Source organism: Macaca thibetana, chromosome 10 (assembly GCF_024542745.1).
Source record: "Macaca thibetana thibetana isolate TM-01 chromosome 10, ASM2454274v1, whole genome shotgun sequence".
Taxonomy (NCBI): Eukaryota; Metazoa; Chordata; class Mammalia; order Primates; family Cercopithecidae; genus Macaca; species Macaca thibetana.
This window is the reverse complement of record NC_065587.1, coordinates 96,688,889-96,712,029: the sequence shown is the minus strand read 5'-3', so window position 1 is coordinate 96,712,029 and position 23,141 is coordinate 96,688,889. Positions and strand designations below refer to the sequence as shown.

The 23,141-nt window shown below is 42.2% G+C and overlaps 1 non-coding gene and 2 pseudogenes across 1 annotated transcript; 2 read left to right on the top strand and 1 right to left on the bottom strand.

Annotated features, from left to right (window-relative positions):
• Positions 1-2,468: 2,468 nt before the first annotated feature.
• LOC126929987 (U6 spliceosomal RNA) lies at positions 2,469-2,572 on the bottom strand. Its single transcript, XR_007717412.1, has one exon. It is a non-coding gene; the product is annotated as a U6 spliceosomal RNA (small nuclear RNA).
• A 3,985-nt stretch (positions 2,573-6,557) lies between these two features.
• LOC126964140 (cyclin-dependent kinase 2-associated protein 2-like) lies at positions 6,558-6,998 on the top strand (annotated as a pseudogene).
• Positions 6,999-16,327: 9,329 nt separating this feature from the next.
• On the top strand, positions 16,328-16,699 carry LOC126929279 (cyclin-dependent kinase 2-associated protein 2-like; annotated as a pseudogene).
• Positions 16,700-23,141: the final 6,442 nt, after the last annotated feature.

Here is a 23,141-nt window from a genome sequence, read left to right as displayed (position 1 = left end):
ACATACATATATACATTTTTACACATACACACACACAGGATTATTTGTCAATTTCAGCAGGAGTTTAGTATCTAATCTGCAGTGTGGCTAGAAATGGAAGTCCTCGCCTTTTGGAATCTTAGGAAGTGAGACACATACTAGAATTTGTATTTCCAGAAGTACTAGATGACCTTGTTTTGGAAAAATTTCCCATTAAAAACAGACAGAAACTAGACAAAATATAAAAACACATAAAATTATAGCTATTGGTAGAGATTACAGATCTACCAAGGTGGCAAGAAATTAGAACACAATCCCACAGAGTTACAAAGCCCAGGTTCTCAAGGAGAAGCTATCTGTGGACATTTGCTACTACTTCACCTGCCGCCAGTCATTTGCTCACTTAAAAGCAGCAGCTGAAAGGCTGAGAGCAATTCAAATGTAAACATATGGGTAAACAGAAATGGATATTGGCTATATAAGGCAATGATAAAAGAAGCATTTTGGCAATATATACATCACATGGCAGTAATAGCACAAAAGGTGGGAGGAAAAAATGAAATTAAAGTAATACAGTCCTTATGTTTTCTCAAAAGTGGTAATAGTATTAATATATATTAGATTTTAACAAGTCAGAAAACACATTGAAATCACTAGGACAACCCCAAACGGAGATTTAAAGAACATAGAGCTTACATGCTAAGTAGGGGAATGGAATTAAGCAATAAAAGGTAGCTACCAAAAACTACATCAATTGTTACAGTTATTGGGAAAATAATATTTTTTCCCTGAGAGCTTGGAAATGAATGAGAATACCTTCTATTACCATTTCTTTTCAACATTGTATTCAACATCATATTGCAGGTTCTAGCCAGTGCAATAAGGAAACAAAAGGTATAAAAATGAAAAGGAAGTAGAAACTCATTATTTGTAAATGACACAACTGTGTATGTAAAACATGTAAATGAATCCACATATTAACTTAAAATTAATAAGTACATTTAGCAAGGTCAGGGATCAATATTATACTTCTATATATGAGCAATAAACAAGTAAAATTATGTTTCAAATTCATACCACTTACAAAAGCATAAAAATTGTACATAATATAAATCACTTAATGAATATCTACCAAAATGACTAAAATTTAAAATACTGGCTAGGCATGGTGGCACACACCTGTAGTCCAAGCTACTTGGGAGCCTGAGGCAGGAATATCACTTCAGCCTGGGAGGTCGAGGCTGCCAGGAACCATGATCGCACCACTGTATTCCAGCCTGGGCGACAGAGCAAGACACTGTCTTTAAAAAAATAAACTAAAATAAAATAGGCTGGAAGGAGTGACTCATGCTTGTAATCCTAGCCCTTTGGGAGGCCAAGGCAGGCGCATCACCTGAGGTCAGGAGTTCGAGACCAGCCTGGCCAACCCATCTCTACTAAAAATACAAAAATTAGGTGAGCATGGTGGTGCATGCCTGTAATCCGAGCTACTCGGGAGGTTGAGGCAGGAGAATCACTTGAACCTGGGAGGCGGAGATTGCAGTGAGCCAAGATCGCACCACTGCACTCCAGCCTGAGTGACAGAGTGAGACTCCGTCTAAAAGAAAAAGAGTAATAAAAATAGAATGAAATAAACACTGACAATTGTAAGTGTTAAAGAGGATGTGGAGCAGTCAGAAGTCTTCTAGCCTGTGCAAACCCATTATTAGTATACAGGCAGAAGAGAAGCTTATAGGTGTTTGCCAAGTGTTTGCAGCAGCATTATTTATAATATCCCCAAACTGAAAATAGCCTAAATATCCATCAATAGCAGATGACTGACAATAAACAAATTGTGGCGTATTCCTAAAATGTAACACTAAATCACAATGAAAATGAACTCACTACAGCTACCTATAACAATGGGCATGAATCTCACTAAATTTTATTAAAATGAAGAGTCCCAACACAGATAAATTTTCATTTATCTGTTTTATGATTTCATTTTATAAAAGTTAGCTAAACAGATCTATGTAGCTAGGAGTCAAGATAATTGTTAATATGGAGGAGGAAGGTCAGAGATAATCACTGAGTAAGGACATCAGAGTGACTTCTAAGGTCCTAGTAATATTTTATTTCTTAATCTAGGTGGATATGGGAAAAGCTAGAAACGAATTTTTATTAATAATCCTTATTTTTCACTCCTCTCTCTGAGCTCTTTGTCATATGACTTTAGAGTTTCTCTGATAAAGGCAGTATATACCTCCCTATATGACTTGCTTTAATTAATAGAATGAGGCAGAAATAAAGATATGACTGTTCAAAGCCTAGGCTTCAAAGGCCTTCATACATTTTTTAAATATTTCATTTTAAATGTCTGTGGGTACATAATAGATGTTTAAATATCTCATGAGGTACATGAGATATGTTGATAGAGGCAGGCAGTGTATAATAATCACATCATGTGAAATGGGGCGTCCGTCTCCTTAAGCATTTATCCTTTGTGTTACAAAAATCTGCAATGCTTCATGCATTTGTGTGTCATCCTTGCACAGAGGCTATGCTAATCTCTGTAACATTTCAATTTTAGTGTGTGTGCTGCTGAGGTAAGCACCTGCATGCATTTCTATTTGCTTTTGAGCATTTCTGCAATCACTATGAGTAGAACATGTCTGTGTTAGCTACACAAAAGGAGGATGGATGGGCTGTAGAGCAGAATATATCAGATGTCTTACTCTGGTTGTGTTGTTGTAACAAAATACTTTAGGTAATTTATAGAGCACAGAAATGTATTTTTCATGGAGGCTGGAACCCAAGATCAACGCACCAGCAGGTTCGGATCTAGCAAGGGCCTCATCTCTCTTTCCAAGTTCGTGCCTTGTTGTTGCATCCTCTGAAGAAGAGGAATGCTGTGTCCTCACCAAGTAGAAAAGGTGGAAGGGTTGGACGACAAAAGAGAGAGACAAACTCCCTCCATTGTGTCCTTTCATACTGATATTAATCCACCCATGAGGGCAGAACCCTCATGACCTGAATACCTCCTCAAAACCCATCCTCCCAACACTTGCATTGGGGATTATGTTTCTACCAGATGAAGTGTGGGGATACATTCAGACCATAACATCAGGTAAGCTGCCCCCATCAAATGCAGCCTATAGCAAGCCCCTGTTGGTATTTGCAAATGCACAAGTAAGCAGCTAAACTGCAAACATAGGAGTAATGCCTGACATGTGGGTTCTGCTCTTGGTTGGAGTTGGTAGGGACATTATTATTTGCTTAAATTTTTTTCAAAAAAGTATGTTTAACAAAAACATTTTCAAAGAAAATAAAAGTTTTAATTTTGAATAGGTAAAATAAACTTATTCCTGCTAAAATTCAATCGTGGCATGATTTCCTTTTTATGCATTTGAGGACTCTGTTTATAACCCAGATAAAACATAAAACTTATGAAACTCTTCTAAGAATGTCTAACACATTATCTATGTAGGTATCAGGGTGCAGATGATGCTGAGGCCGGGCTGGCTGAAGAAGAGCAGGATGAAGATGCTGTACTGGCACAGGGGCTGGCCCCCAGGTTACCCGCCCCTCATGTACGTGGCGATGGTCACCTGGCTCACCAGCAAAGTGAACAACAGGTCGGTGGCGGCCAGCCGCATACCAGTGTGTAGAAGGCGGTCTCCTTCTGCACCTCGCGCGACTTGCACAGCAGCATGATGGCCACCAGGTTGCCCACCACCCCGAAAATGGACGGTCCCAGGCTGTCCAGCAGAGTGGGCTCCAGGCGAGGGACACATTGACCTGGGAAGGGGTTAACATGACGGTGGCTGGTGGTGTGCAGCCCTGGAGTGTGAAGCTGAGTCTGGGGTGACAGAAGAGAGACGAAGCCGCCATGAGTGAAATGCCCACCTGCAGAGCATTAGACCCGCACCCAGGAAACGGGATGCTAACATGACAAAGGAGGCCCTCAGTCCCACTCTCTGGATTGCAACCACTTACCAACTGCAGCCAGCCAAATCTCCAGGCTCCCTCTGCTCTGCTCCTGCCAGCGGCACACCATTGCTGATCTTAATATTTACAAACTAAGCCTCCCATTCCTCTTCCTCTCCCCAGCCTATCTCACTCCCCTGACAAGAGCCATCTCCAGGGAAAGGTATTATTCCGGACAGATTCTGCGTTAATAAAATGCTCACCGAAACTCTGGAAGACAACATGGGGAGTGCTCTCTTTCCTAGTTGGCTCCGCTGGCAGCGCCCCATCTCCACGCCTTCTACCCAAGGGCCCAAATCCCATGTCAAGTGTAGCGGCCTCAGTGGTGCCCGCTCCACGACCCCCCACGGTCGGCCCTCAGCTGTCCTGGACCAGCCTCCAGCCTGCCTTCACCTCCTCCCGCTCAGCCTGGAAAGTGCCAGGGCTTTGGCTTCTGAGAGCCCTGTCTCCGTGGCTGCTGATTTAGGGATCTGAGGTCAGAGTGGCCAGTTTTCAAAAACGTGGGAAACAAGAGGGCCAGCGGGATGGATCTGGAAAGAACAGTGCTGGGTTACTCGTTCGTTTTTTTTCCTTCCTTCAAACATGAGCCCCAGCTTTGCTGTGCCCGCCGGTGTAGGCTGCGGGAGGACAGCGTCCAGGTGTGCGCCGCACGCACAGGTGTCGCGGAGCCTGGGTCCCGGCTCTGGCCGCCGTCCACTCCAGCCGCGGGCAGCGTGGGCAGTTACTGAGGTTGGCGGCTGCCGCTCACTGGCATTTATAAAATACTCCACCTTGGCTGGTCGCAGAGGCTCACGCCTGTAATCCCACCACTTTGGGAGGCCAAGGCGGGTGCATCACCTGAGGTCAGGAGTTGGAGACCAGCCTGGCCAATATGGCAAAACCCTGCCTCTACTATAAATACTAGAATTAGCCAGGTGTGGTGGCGGGTGCCTGTAATCCCAGCTACTTGGGAGGTTGAGGCAGGAGAATCGCTTGAACCTGGGAGGCGAAGGTTACAGTGAGCCGAGATCAGGCCATTGCACTCCACCCTGGGCAAAAGAGCGACACTCTGCCTCAAAAACACCAAGAAACAAAACACAAAACCAGGTCCTCCACCCACTAACAGCAGAATACAGCAGAACATTTAGGTGCCCACAGAACATAAACCAAGATGGACTGTATCCTGGATTTTAACAAACATTATAATGTTAAAATAACTGAAATCATGTAAAATGTATCCTCTAGTCAAAATGGCATCCAATTAAAAATAAAAAAGTAAGATAACAGCAAAATCTTAAATACTTAAATACTTGAAAGATAAACAGCATGGATTTTAGTTTTGTTTTTTTTTTAATTTTTATTTATTTTAAGTTTTGGGATACATGTGCAGGATGTGCAGGTTTCTTACATAGGTAAATTTGTGCCATGGTGGTTTGCTGTACCTATCAACCCAAAACCTCAGTATTAAGCTCAGCATGCATTAACTATTTTTCCTGATGCTCTCCCTCTCCCTCCTCAATCCAGGGGCCCAATTGTGTGTTGTTTCCTTCCCTGTGTCCATGTTTTCTCATTGTTCAGGTTCTACTTATAAGTGAGAACATTAGGTGTTTCACTTTCTGTTTCTGCATTAGTTTCCTGAGGATAATGGCTTCCTGTTCCACCCATGTCCCTGCAAAGGACATGATCTCATTCTTTTTTGTGGCTGCATAGTATTCCATGTTGTATGTGTACCACATTTCCTTCATCCAGTCTATCACTGATGGACATTTGGATTGATTCCATGTCTTTGCTATTGTGAATAGTGCTAAACACCAGCACACTCCTAAGGGAAACGTCTCAAGGGAAACAAATATATTAATGTGAATAAAAATACAGCATATCAAAGTTGATTTAACACAGGTAAAGCCAGTGCTGGCAGGAAAATGTATTTCACTAACTGTGTATAATGGAAAAGTAGAAATTTCTCAAATAAAAATTTCAGCTATCACATCAAGAAAGTAGAAAATAGTAGCAAAATAAAACCAAAACAAATATAATAAAGAAGCCCGAGCTCTGAGCTGCAGCTGTGGCCACCGGCAACAGCATCCCTACAAGTGTCTTGTGGGCTTTCCTCAGAGGAGCCTGTCAGCATCCTCCAGTTCCAGGCGCTCTAGCCCCAGTCCTGCTTCCAGAGGCTTTTTCCAACCAGAGGCCTCTCCTCAATAGCCTGAAGGCTTGGCCAATTCCTACAAAGTTTGCCGGGAACGCAAGGCCCTCACTGACATTCGTGGCACCAAGACTTGCGCAGGCAAGTTGCACACATTGGCCACTGTTTGTCCCACGTTATTCCAAGAAGTAATTTCATATTTTATTTAAATTTTTTAACAAAAATGTAGCATATTTTTTAAAATTGCATATTTTATTTAACTCAATATATCCAAAATATTGTGTCAACATGTAATCAATATAAAAATTATTAGAGATAGTTTGCATTCTTTTTTCATATGAAATCTTTGAAATCCATTGTGTATTTTACATTTTAGTACACCTCAACTCAAATGTGAAATTTTCATCGAGAATATCTGAACTGTATTTAGATTAATAAAAATCGCAGTTAAAAAGTTTAACATAGATTTAGCTTGCAAATCAGACCTCGGTTGAACGGCCAGGCAGCCAACCCCCGAGGAGCGGCCTGCTGGCGTTCCCAGCGCCCAGGAGTTGAGGATGTCCTACAAACCCATCACGCCTGCCCCCAGCAGCACCCCCGGCTCCAGCACCCCTGGGCCGGGTACCCCGGTCCCTACATGAAGCGTCCCGTCGCCGTCAGGCTCAGTGCCAGGAGCCGCTGTCCCTTTCAGACCTCTGTTTAAGGACTTTGGACCGCCTTCCATCGGCTGTGTGCAGGCCATGAAACCACCTGGCGCCCAGGGCTCCCAGAGCACCCACCCGGAACTGCTGGGGTCACAGGGGAGATGGGCAAAGGGATCCGGACCACCTATGCTGGCAACGAGAGCACCACGAAGCACCTGAAGAGAGGGATCATCCATCCCTAGTCAGAGTGCCTGGCAGAGACAGAGCGGAACGCCGGCATTTAACGGGGGGAAGGAAGCTCCTAGGCCTCTGTGTCTGGACTTTTCCCGGCCACTCCAGAGCACCTGCTTCTCCCTGGCCCTCATCCGTAGTTGCACTAACCATCCTGGGCTTCCTGTCCTGTGTCCCTTGATGCCTGCCCTCCAGGAACCAAGGGGTGGCTCTCACTCCAGATGGCAGCACTAACGATCTCCCCTCCCCCACCAACCCAGCCAACTCAAGAAGAGTTAGCAAGGAGGTCCCCGTGAGTCCCACCCATGACCTGCCCACAGTGTTGCCCAGTGGAACTTTCTGCGACCTCCACCACTCAGCCCTTCCCAGCACTTCTCCCACCTGCCCCGGGCCTCCTTCTCCCTCAGCACGGGCTCAGTCCTCAAGACTGACACTTCCCTGCCTTGTGTCTTTTGCTAAATATGACCTTTCTATATTAATAGAAGATGATTTGAAGTTATGCTCTCTAAAAAATGTTTAATATAAAAGAGAAATAAAGGGAAATTTAGCGAAGGAATGCATAGATGAATATTTAAGTACTCAGAGATGACATTACTACCAGATATAATGAGATCAACAGATATTTCATTTACTTATGATTAATGTTTGTATTTATTTTTTATTTAATTTTATTTATGTATTTATTTTTATTATACTTTAAGTTCTAGGGTACATGTGCACAACGTGCATGTTTGTTACATATGTTTACATGTGCCCTGTTGGTTTGCTGCACCCATTAACATTTACATTAGGTATTTCTCCCAAGGCTATCCCACGCCCCCGGCCCCCCACCCCATGATAGGCCCTGGTGTGTCATGTTCCCTGCCCCGTGTCCAAGTGTTCTCATTGCTTAATTTCCACCTATGAGTGAGAACATGCTGTGTTTGGTTTTCTGACCTTGTGTTAGTTTAAACAAATGAGGAAGTTCAGAAGTCACTTTATAAGAGAAATAATGAAAAATAAAGTATTACTGGCATTGGTAACAGAATAAAAATTAGAGTTAGAAAAAGTATTAACAAGCCAGCTTATTTATTTATGAGATGGGAAAATATTAAAAAGGATTAAATCCTGTCTTGTCAACACAAAGAAAATGTGTATTATATATAATTCCTTTGTTAACTTATTATTGTGTTTCCTTGTATAATTTTCACTTGGTTTTGTTGGTTTTACTACTTGCTTCATTATTTCAAAAACTACATCTTCATCGACTATTTCAACTTTTCCTATGTGGGCAGAATTATGAAACCCAACTTCAAAATTTCAACTGAACGATGTCAGCTTTTTTCTTTGGGCTCTTAATTAAAAAAAAAAAAAAAAAAAAAAAAAAAAAAAAAAAAAAACCTAAGTAATTGTGTGTGTGTATTTTAGCATTATCATGAATGTAATAAAAATAAAATCAAGCAAAAGCAAATGGATAAACAATATGTTGGACTAGCATCTCAAGTATGAAAATAGCATTGCCAACAGTGATGTGATTTTTTTCAAAATGGTAAACTTTTTAAAGTATAATCTTATTTTAACCTAAAATCTTACTATCAGAAAATGCAGTGTACATTAAAATGTTCTGAAACGTTTTTATTCACATTTAATTAAATGGTTGTACTCACTCAGATATATACAAATTGGTTTTTTCACTTATGTAATTGTCTTATAGAATGTTCAAAAGTCATGCAGAATGTGAGATAATATTCTATGGATTATGATCATTTTATCATTGCAAGACATCAAACATCCCTGTTTCCTGCCAAATAAATGTACAATAGCAATAAATGTAAAGATGTGTTTTTTTAAAAAGGCACATTTTAGAGTTATAAAACAAGGATTTTAAAACTTGAACTGTGACAGTGAATATGTCTTAATATAGGCTACAGTCACTTTAGATAAAAAATTACCTCACATCTATTTTCAGTATTACTTAAAGGTGTTTATGTAGTGGCAAAGATTTTTTTTCTTTTTTTTTTTTGCCTACAGGCAGATATTTTGCCACATTGCTATTTAAGGTATGAAACTATATTTAAACGCATGTACACATGTAAAAGCTGCCACTGTGGCTATAAACTATTAAAAGTTATCAAGATTAAAAAAAGAAACAAGTACAAATATTTCTGTTTTTCAATGAAATGTCTTTACTTCAGTCCAAATTTAGACATTTAAAATGCTTGAAATTAATAAAACCAAGTGTTTCACATATTTAAGTTTAAATGGCCTTTGTCCTAGTTTTATTAGTGAAGCAGCAGACTGCATTTTGTTCACTCTCATACAACCTCAAAACGTGGACAGAAAACTTTGAAAAAACTTGTAGGGCATTATCTGATGAAACACATTAAACACTAAAGGAGAAATACAACCTCATTGTTTATAAAAGACGTATAAGAAGGACCCCTGCATACATATATCCATCAGTTTTGTATTTTCAAGAAATATTTGCCTTAAACTGAGCTTCATAAAAGTACGTCTTCTCCCACAAAGCCAAGGAAAGTAAGTTTGACACAAGGATCTGGAAGTCTACGTGTGTGGCGTAATTACATTGAATACATTCCACAAGTAAGGCAGAAATGTATAGTAGAGTGTCCATTATGGAGGAGCACTCAGTACTTATTGAATAAAGTGCTTAAAAATTCTCATTGTTGACCTGGACAAAGAGCAGACTTGTTAAGTTCGCCGGTGACAGATATTAAAAGTGGAGATTGAAGGAAAAATGATGTATAGAAGAGAGATTTTACTTTCAAAGTGACATAAATAATTTGAAGAAATTGAGGGAAGTGACTTGCTTAAATATCCATATAGTAAATATTTATTGTGTGTTTACTGTAAGCAGTGGGAATTAAGCAGTGAAAAAAATACAAAGGAAAACACCAACAACGTCTCTTCTATCATGGAGTTCACATTCTAGCAGCAAGAGAAAGACCATAAACAAATAAATACATATGTAGTACAACATGACTATGAATGGTATGGAGGAAAACATGAATAGTAAGGGGGATGTGGGGGCCTGGGGATTTATTTTGTGTAAGGATAGACAAGAAAGGCCTCATTACCAAGTAATTTTACTCAATCGTTTATTCCATTTATTATTTGCTAATTCCATAATACTTATTTATGTATTTATGTGTTTTTAATTTACTTTTTATTTTTAGAATCAGGGTCTCACTCTGTCATCCAGGCTGGAGTGCAGTGGTGTGAACATAGTTCACTGTAACCTTACTCCTGGGCTCTGGTGATCCTCCCATCTCAGCCTCCCAAGTAGCTAGATCTACAGGCACCTGCCACCATGCTTGGCTAATTAAAAAAAAAAAATTTTTAGAGATGGGGTTGTGGTATGTTGGCCAGGCAGGTCTCAAACTCTTGGCCTCAAGCAATCCTCCTGCTTTGGCCTTTCGAAGCATTGGGATTATAGGCCTGGGCCAGTGTGCCTGGACCCGTAATATTTACTTAGAGTATACGTTGTGATAAGCCCTGGAAAGTGTCAGATAGTTCAGTAAAAAACTGCAATGATGTTTACAACAGGTAATTAAGTTTGGCCATGATTCTTTGGATTGTCATAACACTGTCTTAAGAAAAAGTCTATATTTTCACTTTACTAGGTCTGTGAAACTCAAACTCAATGTTAAAAAGCTCTGATTTGTGGTTGAAATCATAATCCAGTTGAAAACCAGGAATGTGGAGCCATTTTTTAATTTTAAGTGAACCCTAAGCAGTCCTGTATTTAAGACAGGTAAGATTTCTACCCAGTATTATGTTTTTCTGTACTTAAAAGGAGAGAAAACCACGAGGGTTGTAAATGTTTGAAAAAAGAAGGTGTCTATGAGGAAGCTTTATATTGCGAGAAAGTGTGAAAGGAAAATAAAATCTCAGGACCCCAAACTCACTATGACAAAGAAAAATTAAGCTTGGAACCTGAGTCATGCAAAAACTGCCATCCTTTTGTTCCCAAACAGATAGCTGTAATTTCACATGCTTACTTTATGTAAAATGTAGATTTACTGAGAGCGAGGATGAATGCACAACTGACTCTTTCCTCCTTTTTTTTGCTACATGTAACATATAGACTCACTGAGAACTAACCAGAGCCTCGCAAGAATGTATCGATTAGCTTCCTTGCCTACTCTCTTTCTTTTCCTGCCCAGTGTTAATTTCCTGCCTGCTTGCTCTTTCTCCTTTAAATATTGAAGTTCCCAAAGCCCTCTTTAGAAAAAGCACGGGACATAGCCTACTTGTGACTTGTGCTTCTTTTTCCCGGCAGTAAGGCACTATTTTTATCTCTATTTAAAAATGTAGAAACTGAGCCAAAGAGGGGATATGGTATTTGTCTGGGATCATAGGATTAGTCAATGTCGGAGTTGTGATTTAAAGCCAGGCTCCGCGATTTCATAGCTCACCCACAGTTGCATGCTACTCAAGTGTTCCGGCTCCAAGTTCTCTGCAATTTACACAGCCCTACACTGCCTACATCCTGAACTCTCCAACCTCCTATTTTCCCTTTGCAAGTATCCTCCACCTTGCAAAGCAAAATCTCTAAATCACTTGAGATCTGACTCATTCACTTTTTGTCTTACAAAAGGAAGTTGGAAAAAGCCACTCTTCTTGCAGTGCACAAATAACTGTTTTAGAGTAACTTTATTGCCTATGCAATCAATGATATATTTGATATAATTATAGTTTCAGATGATAAATGCAGATATAAAAAATCTTTCTGTAAAAGTGTCTTTCCTTATTTCTCCTCTCTCCTTTTCTCTCCTACTGTGCTTCAAATTCTTTATTTTCATATTCACTTTGCTGGTTTCAAATAATTTCCGAACTTACTCTAAGCTGTTCTGACAGGACCACAGACTTTCACATCCGGTTGTGATATCACATGCTCACATTGTCTATGTGCTTCATTTTACAGTTGAAGAAATTGAGACACAAAGTAAGGTGACGTGTCCAGTTCCAATCTAGTTATACAATAAAAAAGTGACTAATATTTAATAAATAATATGAGTCAGGCACTGAGAAAGTAAGGCACCGTTTTTATTTTTTTATTTTTTTAATTTTTTTTTTGAGACGGAATCTCCTTCTGTCGCCCAGGCTGGAGTGCAGTGGTGCGATCTTGGCTCACTGCAAGCTCTGCCTCCCGGGTTCACCCCATTCTCCTGCCTCAGCCTCCCCAGTAGCTGCGACCACAGGCTCCCGCCACGCCTGGCTAATTTTTTGTATTTTTAGGAGAGATGGGGTTTCACGGTGTTAGCCAGGATGGTCTGGAAGTGCCCAGGTTGCTCTTGCCGCTCCCCCTGCAGCAGGGGAAGCAGTGGTGGCACCACTTGCCCATCTTGCTCCTGAGCCCAAATGGCTTCTTCACAGCAGAGGCAGCGGGTATTGAAGAAACCTCAGCCACCATCTGCTTTGAACAGCCAGGGGAGGCCGTAGTAGCGAGCAGATCGCGTCTACCAACCAGTTTCACCAACTAGCAGGAAACTCTGGGTTTCCGATCTGTTTGAAGAGAAAGGTCAATCCCAGCCAAAACCTGCCAACCCCAGCAGGGGAGCCCGGCCCACCCCACCGGGGAAAACCCACAGCCAGCCGGGGAAAGCCCACGCCCACCCGGGGTGACCCCACGCCCCGCCTAGGAAGGGCCAACCCCCTCCTCCCCCCCACCGCCCAAGGGAAACACCCAACCCAGCCAAGGGAATGCCAAGCCCAGCAGAGAAAAGGTCAAGTCCAGCAAAGAAATGCCAGGGAGGAAACGCCAATCGAAGCGAGATACACCGGGCAAAGCGACTAACGTGGAGCCAAGCCAGGAATGCAGAGCCAGGCCTAGCCCTTACAGGCAAGCCACGCCGTTATGCGCGTGCGCGTGCGGTGTGCGCGCCTCAGGCGGCGTTATTGCAGGTGGCACAGACAGTGGCCAATGTGTGCAACCTGCGCACAAGTCTTGGTGCCACGAATATCAGTGACAGCCTTGCGTTCCCGGCAAACTTCGTGGGAACTGGCCGAGCCTTTAGGCTATGGAGGAGAGGCCTCTGGTTGGAAAAAGCCTCTTGAAGCAGGACTGGGGCTAGAGCGCCTGGAGCTGGAGGATGCTGACAGGCTTCTCTGAGGAAAGCCCACAAGACTCTCGTGGCGGTGCTGTTGCGGGTGGCCCCGGCTGCCGCTCAGAGCTCGGGCTTCTTTCATATATTTGTTTTGGTTTTATTTTGCTACTATTTTCTACTTTCTTGATGTGATAGCTGAAATTTTTATTTGAGAAATTTCTACTTTTCCGTTATACACATTTAGTGAAATACATTTTCCTGCCAGCACTGGCTTTACCTGTGTTGAATCAAGTGTGATATGTCGTTTTTTATTCAGTTTAATATATTTAACTGTTTCCCTTGAGACGTTTCCCTTAGGAGTGTACTTGCTGTTTAGCGGTATTCACAATAGCAAAGACATGGAATCAATCCAAATGTCCATCAGTGATAGACTGGATGAAGAAAATGCGGTACACATACAACATGGAATACTATGCAGCCATAAAAAAAGAATGAGATCATGTCCTTTGCAGGGACATGGATGGAACAGGAAGCCATTATCCTCAGGAAACTAATGCAGAAACAGAAAGTGAAACACCTAACGTTCTCACTTATAAGTAGGACCTGAACAATGAGAAAATATGGACACAGGGAAGGAAACAACACACAATGGGGCCCCTGGATGGGGGCGGGAGAGGGAGAGCATCAGGAAAAATAGTTAATGCATGCTGGGTTTAATGCCAAGGCAATGGGTTGATATGTATAGCAAACCACCATGGCACAAATTTACCTGTGTAACAAACCTGCACATCCTGCACATGTACCCCAGAACTTAAAATAAAATAAATAAAAATGTAAAAAAGAAAAAACCAACAAAACTAAAATTTGTGCTGTTTATCTTTCAAGTATTTAAGATTTTGCTATTCACTTACTTTTTTATTTTTAATTGGATGCCATTTTGGCTGGAGGATACATTCTACATGATTTCAGTTCTTTTAAAACTCTAATGTTTGTTAAAATCCAGGATACAGACCATCTTGGTTTATGTTCTGTGGGTACCTAAATGTTCTGCTGTATTCTGATGCTAGGGGGTGGAGGAGCAGGGCTATTTTTTGTTTTGTTTTGTTTTGTTTTTTGGAGGCAGAGTCTCGCTCATTTTGCCCAGGGTGGAATGCAATGGTCTGATCTCAGCTCACTGTAACATTCGCCTCCCGGGTTCAACCGATTCTCCTGCCTCAACCTCCCAAGTAGCTGGGATTACAGGCACCCGCCACCACACCTGGCTAATTCTAGTATTTATAGTAGAGGCAGGGTTTTGCCATATTGGCCAGGCTGGTCTCCAACTCCTGACCTCAGGTGATGCACCCGCCTTGGCCTCCCAAAGTGGTGGGATTACAGGCGTGAGCCTCCGCACCCAGCGAATGGTGGAGTACTTTATAAATGCCAGTGAGCGCGGCCGCCAACATCAGCAGCTGCTGACGCTGCTAGCGGCTGGAGTGGACGGCGGCCAGAGCCCGGACCCAGGCTTCGTGCCATCTGCGAGTGCGGCACACACCTAGACGCTGTCCTCCCGTGGCCTACACCAGCGGGCACAGCAAAGCTGGGACTCATGTTTGAAGGAAGGAAAAAAATCAAAAGAGTAACCCAGCACCATTCTTTCCAGATCCATCCCGCTGGCCCTCTTGTTTCCCACGTTTTGGAAAACTGGCCACTCTGACCTCAGATCCCTATATCGGCAGCCACTGAGACCTGGCTCTCAGAAGCCAAAGCCCTGGCACTTTCCAGGCTGAGCAGGACGAAGTTAAGCTGGGCTGGAGGCTGGTCCAGGACAGCTGAGGGCCGACCGTGGAGGGTCGTGGAGAGGCCACCACTGGGGACGCTACACTTGACATGGGATTTGAGCCATTGGGTAGAAGGCGCGGAGATGGGGCGCTGCCAGCCGAGCCACCGAGGAAAGAGAACACTCTCCAAATTGTCTTCCATGAGCATTTTATTAACTCAGAATCTGTCAGGAATAATACTAGGGAGTTACTTTTCCCCGAAGATGGCTCTTGTCAGAGTAGTGAGACAGGCTGGGGGGGTGGCGGCGGGGGGGGGGGAGGAAGAGGAATGGGAGCCTCAGTTTATAAATATTAAGAGCAGCAATGGTGTGCCGCTGGCAGGAGCGGAGCAGAGCGAGCCTGGAGATTTGGGTGGCTGCATTTGGTAAGTGGTTGCAATCCAGAGAGTGGGACTGAGGGCCTCCCTTGTCATGTTAACATCCCGTTTCCTGGGCGCGGGGCTGACATCCTGCAGGTGGTCATTTCACTCATGGTGGCTTCGTCTCTCTTCTGTCACCCCAGACTCAGCTTCACACTCCAGGGCTGCACACCACCAGCCACCGTCATGTTAACCCCTTCCCAGGTCAATGTGTCCCTCGCCTGGAGCCCAATCTGCTGGACAGCCTGGGACCGTCCATTTTCGGGGTGGTGGGCAACCTAGTGGCCATCGTGCTGCTGTGCAAATCGCGCGAGGAGCAGAAGGAGACTGCCTTCTACACACTGGTATGCGGCTGGCCACCAACGACCTGTTGTTCACTTTGCTGGTGAGCCAGGTGACCATCGCCACGTACATGAAGGACGGGTGACCTGGGGCCAGCCCCTGTGCGAGTACAGCATCTTCATCCTGCTCTTCTTCAGCCAGCCCGGCCTCAGCATCATCTGCACCCTGATATCTATACAGGCAATTTGTGTTGGACATTCTCAGAGGAGTTTCATAAGTTTTATGTTTTATCTGGGTTATAAACAGAGTCCTCAAATGCATAAAAAAGAAATCATACCAGGATTGAATTTCAACAGGAATAAGTTTATTTTACCTATTCAAAATTAAAATACTTTTGTTTTGTTTGAAAATGTGTTTTTGTTAAAGATAAGTTTTTGAAAAAAATTTAGGTAAATATTTAATAATGTCCCCTTTTCTATCCCAAGAAGTAATTTCTTAGTTTATTTAAATTTTTTAACAAAAATGTAGCATAGATTTTTTAAAAAAATAATTGCATATATCCAAAATACTGTATCAACATGTAATCAATGTAAAAATTAGTAGAGATAAAGTTTGCATTCTTTTTTCTTATGAAATCTTTGAAATCCATTGTGTATTTTACATTTTAGTACGTCTCAACTCAAATGTGAAATTTTCATCGAGAATATCTGAACTGTATTTAGATTTAGATTAATGAAAACTGCAGTTAAAAAGTTTAACACAGATTTAGTACCGGGCGTGCAGCCAGCTTGCAAATCAGATCTGGGCTGAACGGCCAGGCAGCCAACCCCTGAGGAGCAGCCTGCTGGCTCCCCAGTGCCCAGAAGTTGAGGATGTCCTACAAACCCATCACGCCTGCCCCCAGCAGCACCCCTGGCTCCAGCACCCCTGGGCCGGGTACCCCGGTCCCTACAGGAAGCGTCCCGTCGCCGTAGGGTTCAGTGCCAGGAGCCGCTGTCCCTTTCAGACGGCTGTTTAACGACTTTGGACTGCCTTCCATCGGCTGTGTGCAGGCCATGAAACCACCTGGCGCCCAGGGCTGCCAGAGCACCCACACGGAACTGCTGTCGGTCACAGGAGAGATGGGCAAAGGGATCCGGACCACCTTCGCTGGCAGCAAGAGCACCACGGAGCGCCTGAAGAAAGGGATCATCCATCCCTAGTCAGAATGCCTGGCAGAGACAGAGCGGAACCCACACACTTAACAGGAAGCTCCTAAGCCTCTGTGTCTGGACTTTTCCCGGCCACTCCAGAGCACCTGCTTCTCCCTGGCCCTCATCCCTAGTTGCACTAACCATCCTGGGCTTCCTGTCCTGTGTCCCTTGATGGTGCCCTCAGGAACCAAGGGGCGGCTCTCACTCCAGGTGGCAGCACTAAGGATCCTCCCTTCCCCCCACCCCACTCCGCCAACGCAACAAGAGTTAGCAGCGAGGTCCCCGTGAGTCCCACCCATGACCTGCCGACAGTGTTGCCCACTGGAACTTTCTGCGGCCCCCACCACTCAGCCCTTCCCAGCACTTCTCCCACATGCCCCGAGCCCCCTTCTCCCTCAGCACGGTCTCAGGCCTCAGGCCTCAGGCCTGACACTTCCCTGCCTTGTGTCTTTTGCTAAATATGACCTTTCTACATTAATAAAAGATGATTTGGAGTTGTGCTCTCTAAAAAAAGTTTAATATACAAGAGAAATAAAAGAAAATTTAGCAAAGGAATATATCGATGAATATTTAAATACTTAGATGACATTACTACCAGACATAATAAGATCATCAGATATTTCATTTACTTATGCTCAATATGTTTGTATTTATTTTTTATTTTATTTACTTATTTATTTTTAGTATACTTTAAGTTCTAGGGTACACGTGCACAACGTGCAGGTTTGTTACATATGTATACATGTGCCCTGTTGGTTTGCTGCACCCATTAACTCCTCATTTACATTAGGTATTTCTCCTAATGCTATCCCTCCCCACGCCCCCCACCCCATGACAGGTCCCTGTGTGTGATGTTCCCCGCCCTGTGTCCAAGTGTTGTCATTGTTTAATTCCCACCTGTGAGTGAGAACATGCAGTGTTTGGTTTTCTGACCTTGTGACAGTTTAAACAAACTAGCAAGTTCAGAAGTCACTTTATAAGAGAAATAATGAAAAATAAAGTATTACTGACATTGGTAACAGAATAAAAGAGTTAGACAAAGTACTAACAAATAAGCTTATTTATTTATAAGAGAAGGGAAAATATTAAAAAGGATTAAATGATGTCTTGTCAACATGAAGAAAAACTATTATATATAATTCATTTGTTAACTTATTATTGTGTTTCCTCATATAATTTTCACTTGGTTTTGTCAGTTTTACTACTTGCTTCATTATTTCAAAAACTACATCTTCATAGACCATTTCAGCTTTTGCTGTGTGGGCAGAATTATAAAACCCAATTTCAAAATTTCAGCTGAATGTTGTCAGCATTTTTCTTTGGGCTTTTTATTAAAAAAAAAAAAAAAAGCCAAGTAATTGTGTGTGTGTGTATTTTAGCATTATCATGAATGTAATAACAATAAAATCAAACAGAAGCAAATGGATAAGCAATATGTTGGACTAGCAACTCAAGTATGAAAATGGCATTGCCGGTGGGGAGCAAGGTGGCTGAATAGGAACAGCTCCAGTCTCCAAATCCCAGCGCCAGCGACACAGAAGACCGGTGATTTCTGCATTTTCAACTGAGCCTCTGCTGCTGATATCCAGGCAAACAGTGTCTGGAGTGGACCTCAAGCAATCTCCAACAGACCTACAGCTGAGGGTCCTGACTGTTAGAAGGAAAACTATCAAACAGGAAGGACACCTACACCAAAACCCCATCAGTATGTCAACATCATCAAAGACCAGAGGCAGATAAAACCACAAAGATGGGTAAAAGGCAGGGCAGAAAAGCTGGAAATTCAAAAAATAAGAGCGCATCTCCCCCGGCAAAGGCGCGCAGCTCATCACCAGCAACGGATCAAAGCTGGACGGAGAATGACTTTGATGAGATGAGAGAAGAAGTCTTCAGTCCATCAAACTTCTCAGAGCTAAAGGAGGAATTACGTACCCAGCGCAAAGAAACTAAAAATCTTGAGAAAAAAGTGGAAGAATTGACAGCTAGAGTAATTAATGCAGAGAAGGTCATAAACAAAATGAAAGAGATGAAAACCATGACACGAGAAATACGTGACAAATGCACAAGCTTCAGTAACCGACTCGATCAACTGGAAGAAAGAGTATAAGTGATTGAGGACCAAATGAATGAAATGAAGCGAGAAGAGAAACCAAAAGAAAAAAGAAGAAAAAGAAATGAACAAAGCCTGCAAGAAGTATGGGATTATGTAAAAAGACCAAATCTACGTCTGATTGGGGTGCCTGAAAGTGAGGGGGAAAATGGAACCAAGTTGGAAAACACACTTCAGGATATCATCCAGGAGAACTTCCCCAACCTAGTAGGGCAGGCCAACATTCAAATCCAGGAAATACAGAGAACGCCACAAAGATACTCCTCGAGAAGAGCAACTCCAAGACACATAATTGCCAGATTCACCAAAGTTGAAATGAAGGAAAAAATCTTAAGGGCAGCCAGAGAGAAAGGTCAGATTACCCACAAAGGGAAGCCCATCAGACTAACAGCAGATCTCTCGGCAGAAACTCTAAAAGCCAGAAGAGAGTGGGGGCCAATATTCAACATTCTTAAAGAAAAGAATTTTAAACCCAGAATTTCATATCCAGCCAAACTAAGTTTCATAAGTGAAGGAGAAATAAAATCCTTTACAGATAAGCAAATGCTTAGAGATTTTGTCACCACTAGGCCTGCTTTACAAGAGACCCTGAAGGAAGCACTAAACATGGAAAGGAACAACCAGTACCAGCCATTGCAAAAACATGCCAAAATGTAAAGACCATCGAGGCTAGGAAGAAACTGCATCAACTAACGAGCAAAATAACCAGTTAATATCATAATGGCAGGATCAAGTTCACACATAACAATATTAACCTTAAATGTAAATGGACTAAATGCTCCAATTAAAAGACACAGACTGGCAAACTGGATAAAGAGTCAAGACCCATCAGTCTGCTGTATTCAGGAGACCCATCTCACATGCAGAGACATACATAGGCTCAAAATAAAGGGATGGAGGAAGATTTACCAAGCAAATGGAGAACAAAAAAAGCAGGGGTTGCAATACTAGTCTCTGATAAAACAGACTTTAAACCATCAAAGATCAAAAGAGACAAAGAAGGCCATTACATAATGGTAAAGGGATCAGTTCAACAGGAAGAGCTAACTATCCTAAATATATATGCACCCAATACAGGAGCACCCATATTCATAAAGCAAGTCCTTAGAGATTTACAAAGAGACTTAGACTCCCATACAATAATAATGGGAGACTTCAACACTCCACTGTCAACGTTAGACAGATTAACGAGACCGAAAGTTAACAAGGATATCCAGGAATTGAACTCATCTCTGCAGCAAGCAGACCTAATAGACATCTATAGAACTCTCCATCCCAAATCAACAGAATATACATTCTTCTCAGCACCACATTGCACTTATTCCAAAATTGACCACATAATTGGAATTAAGCACTCCTCAGCAAATGTACAAGAACAGAAATTATAACAAACTGTCTCTCAGACCACAGTGCAATCAAATTAGAACTCAGGACTAAGAAACTCAATCAAAACCGCTCAACTACATGGAAACTGAACAACCTGCTCCTGAATGACTACTGGGTACATAACGAAATGAAGGCAGAAATAAAGATGTTCTTTGAAACCATTGAGAACAAAGATACAACATACCAGAATCCCTGGGACACATTTAAAGCAGTGTGTAAAGGGAAATTTATAGCACTAAATGCCCACAAGAGAAAGCAGGAAAGATCTAAAATTGACACTCTAACATCACAATTAAAAGAACTAGAGAAGCAAGAGCAAACACATTCAAAAGCTAGCAGAAGGCAAGAAATAACTAAGATCAGAGCAGAACTGAAGGAGATAGAGACACAAAAAACCCTCCAAAAAATCAATGAATCCAGGAGTTGGTTTTTTGAAAAGATCAACAAAATTGACAGACCGCTAGCAAGACTAATAAAGAAGAAAAGAGAGAGGAATCAAATAGACGCAATAAAAAATGATAAAGGGAATATCACCACCGACCCCACAGAAATACAAACTACCATCAGAGAATACTATAAACACCTCTAGCCGGGCGCGGTGGCTCACGCCTGTAATCCCAGCACTTTGGGAGGCCGAGACGGGCGGATCACGAGGTCAGGAGATCGAGACCATCCTGGCTAACACGGTGAAACCCCGTCTCTACTAAAAAATACAAAAAAAAAAAAAACTAGCCGGGCGAGGTGGCGGGCGCCTGTAGGCCCAGCTACTCGGGAGGCTGAGGCAGGAGAATGGCGTGAACCCGGGAGGCGGAGCTTGCAGTGAGCTGAGATCCGGCCACCGCACTCCAGCCTGGGTGACAGAGCGAGACTCCGTCTAAAAAAAAAAAAAAAAAAAAAAAAAAAAAAAAACACCTCTACACAAATAAACTAGAAAATCTAGAAGAAATGGATAATTTCCTGGACACTTACACTCTTCCAAGACTAAACCAGGAAGAAGTTGAATCCCTGAATAGACCAATAGCAGGCTCTGAAATTAAGGCAATAATTAATAGCCTACCAACCAAAAAAAGTCCAGGACCAGATGGATTCACAGCTGAATTCTACCAGAGGTACAAGGAGGAGCTGGTACCATTCCTTCTGAAACTATTCCAATCAATGGAAAAAGAGGGAATCCTCCCTAACTCATTTTATGAGGCCAACATCATCCTGATACCAAAGCCTGGCAGAGACACAACAAAAAAAGAGAATTTTAGACCAATATCCCTGATGAACATTGATGCAAAAATCCTCAATAAAATACTGGCAAACCGGATTCAGCAGCACATCAAAAAGCTTATCCACCATGATCAAGTGGGCTTCATTCCTGGGATGCAAGGCTGGTTCAACATTCACAAATCAATAAACATAATCCAGCATATAAACAGAACCAAAGACAAGAACCACATGATTATCTCAATAGATGCAGAAAAGGCTTTTGACAAAATTCAACAGCACTTCATGCTAAAAACGCTCAATAAATTCGGTATTGATGGAACGAACCTCAAAATAATAAGAGCTATTTATGACAAACCCACAGCCAATATCATACTGAATGGGCAAAACCTGGAAAAATTCCCTTTGAAAACTGGCACAAGACAGGGATGCCCTCTCTCACCACTCCTATTCAACATAGTGTTGGAAGTTCTGGCTAGGGCAATTAGGCAAGAGAAAGAAATCAAGGGTATTCAGTTAGGAAAAGAAGAAGTCAAATTGTCCCTGTTTGCAGATGACATGATTGTATATTTAGAAAACCCCATTGTCTCAGCCCAAAATCTCCTTAAGCTGATAAGCAACTTCATCAAAGTCTCAGGATACAAAATTAACGTGCAAAAATCACAAGCATTCTTATACACCAGTAACAGACAAACAGAGAGCCAAATCAGGAATGAACTTCCATTCACAATTGCTTCCAAGAGAATCAAATACCTAGGAATCCAACTTACAAGGGATGTAAAGGACCTCTTCAAGGAGAACTACAAACCACTGCTCAGTGAAATAAAAGAGGACACAAACAAATGGAAGAACATACCATGTTCATGGATAGGAAGAATCAATATTGTGAAAACGGCCATACTGCCCAAGATAATCTATAGATTCAATGCCATTCCCATTAAGCTACCAATGACTTTCTTCACAGAATTGGAAAAAACTGCTTTAAAGTTCATATGGAACCAAAAAAGACCCTGCATTGCCAAGACAATCCTAAGTCAAAAGAACAACACTGGAGGCATCACGCTACCTGACTTCAAACTGTACTACAAGGCTACAGTAACCAAAACAGCATGGTACTGGTACCAAAACAGAGATATAGACCAACGGAACACAACAGAGCGCTCAGAAATAATACCACACATCTACAACCATCTGATCTTTGACAAACCTGACAAAAACAAGAAATGGAGAAAGGATTCCCTATTTAATATATGGTGCTATATTCCCTATTTAATATATGGCTAGCCATAAGTAGAAAGCTGAAACTGGATCCTTTCCTTACTCCTTATAGGAAAATTAATTCAAGATGGATTAGAGACTTAAATGTTAGACCTAAAACCATACAAACCCCAGAAGAAAACCTAGGGAATACCATTCAGGACATAGACATGGGCAAGGACTTCGTGTCTAAAACACCAAAAGCAACAGCAACAAAAGCCATAATTGACAAATGGGATCTAATTAAACTAAGGAGGTTCTGCACAGCAAAAGAAACTACCATCAGAGTGAACAAGCAACTTACAGAATGGGAGAAAATTTTTGCAATCTACTCATCTGACAAAGGGCTAATATCCAGAACCTACAAAGAATTCAAACAAATTTACAAGAAAAAAACAAACAACCCCATCAAAAAGTGGACAAGGGATACAAATAGATATTTCTCAAAAGAAGACATGCATACAGCCAACAGGCACATGAAAAAATGTTCATCATCACCGGCCATCAGAGAAATGCAAATCAAAACCA